The following is a 2,093-nucleotide window of genomic DNA, read 5'->3' on the forward strand; positions in this document are numbered from 1 at the left end:
TTATAATTTTTTTGTTATATCAAATATTTTATATATATATATATATATATATATATATATATATATGTATAAAATAAGAATTTAAAAAATGATATAAATGTATTTAAAAAAATGTATCTAAAATCAATTATACATATGTATATATATATGTATACGTATATATATGTGTGTGTGTATGTATATGTGTGTGTGTGTGTATATATATATACATATATATATGCACACATATATTACCGATCAAGATTTCAGTAGAACGTTATCGGTATCCGTATTGGCAAATGTGCAGTATCGCCCATCCCTGGCGTGGAGGGGGCGGGGCTAAATTGAAGACGGTGCACACGCATTAACACGCGCTTGCTGTTAGTGTTATTAATTATTAGAAACATGTGTGTTTGCGAATAAGTCGCTATTTAAGCAAAAACACATATTTTTGAACAGGCCAAATTACTGGTCGCCTCAGTTCAATGACGTCACAGCCAGGTCCGGTTGTGGGCATCCGGGTCAACACAGCTGCAGGTCACTATTTCATCTAACTGCTCACAATTGATGCCTAATAATTGTGTGTTGGATGATTTTATTATTAGAAGTACTGAAAGTTGCAAGGGAGCCCGAATAAAGGTAATAAACCAGGGAGTAAAATGACTATATATTTTGTAAAGTGCGCGCTCACGACTGACGCAGCTCCTGCATCAGAGATCAGAGTCGTGACTGAGGGAGAGTTTGGCGGGAAGCCGCGTCCTCCGACATGAGAAGAAGACGACAGCCTGCAGAGACAAATATAGAATACAGATGCAGCAGAGTCGTGACGAGAAGCGGAATGGGCGAAGACTGTCACTAAAGGGCGTCCCCCGCTGGTCATGTGCGGTAACACAACACGAGTCCTGCTGGTTCCTTCACGCTCTGGTTGGTGCAGCAGGAAAAACACCCACATTAAAAACAACGACTAAATTATATTTAATAATCTTGGTATTTGCCACCGGTCATATCTAAAAAAAAATTAAATACAATACATTTTTACCATACCTAGTGTGTGTGTGTGTGTGTGTGACAAACATTTCTACTTTAACTTTTAACTATTGCTGTGTTGGTCCTAACATGATCCAGCAGAGGGCGCTGTCTCAGAAGTCATGACGACATTTCCTAGCGTCACGTTGACGAACTGCACCTTGTGTTACAGTCTAATATGTTTTGAGTGGAACGAATCATTTTAACACAGATTCAATACGATAGTTTGTCCCTGAATTGTATCGGCAACCCCAAACTTATAACATATATGATTCACGTGTGAATAATGCTGTAGAATAGACTGTATTTATGTTAATCACATGTGACTAATGCTGTATAACATACTGTATTTATGTTAGTCCATGGTTCTCGCCCGGAAAAGGGTGGAATGCCATCTCCGGGTTGGGGAGGAGACCCTGCCCCAAGTGGAGGAGTTCAAGTACCTAGGAGTCTTGTTCACGAGTGGGGGAAGAGTGGATCGTGAGATCGACAGGCGGATCGGTGCGGCGTCTTCAGTAATGCGGATGTTGTACCGATCCGTTGTGGTGAAGAAGGAGCTGAGCCGGAAGGCAAAGCTCTCAATTTACCGGTTGATCTACGTTCCCATCCTCACCTATGGTCATGAGCTTTGGGTCATGACCGGAAGGATAAGATCACGGGTACAAGCGGCCGAAATGAGTTTCCTCCGCCGTGTGACGGGGCTCTCCCTTGGAGATAAGGTGAGAAGCTCTGCCATCCGGGAGGAACTCAAAGTAAAGCCGTTGCTCCTTCACTTCGAGAGGAGCCAGATGAGGTGGTTCGGGCATCTGGTCAGGATGCCACCCGAACGCCTCCCTAGAGAGGTGTTTAGGGCACGTCCAACCGGTAGGAGGCCACGGGGAAGACCCAGGACACGTTGGGAAGACTATGTCTCCCGGCTGGCCTGGGAACGCCTGGGGATCCCCCGGGAAGAGCTAGACGAAGTGGCTGGGGAGAGGGAAGTCTGGGTTTCCCTTCTTAGGCTGTTGCCCCCGCGACCCGACCTCGGATAAGCGGAAGAAGATGGATGGATGGATTTATGTTATTCACATGTGAATAATGCGGTATAA

Source organism: Nerophis ophidion, linkage group LG09 (genome assembly GCF_033978795.1).
Source record: "Nerophis ophidion isolate RoL-2023_Sa linkage group LG09, RoL_Noph_v1.0, whole genome shotgun sequence".
NCBI classification, from domain to species: domain Eukaryota; kingdom Metazoa; phylum Chordata; class Actinopteri; order Syngnathiformes; family Syngnathidae; genus Nerophis; species Nerophis ophidion.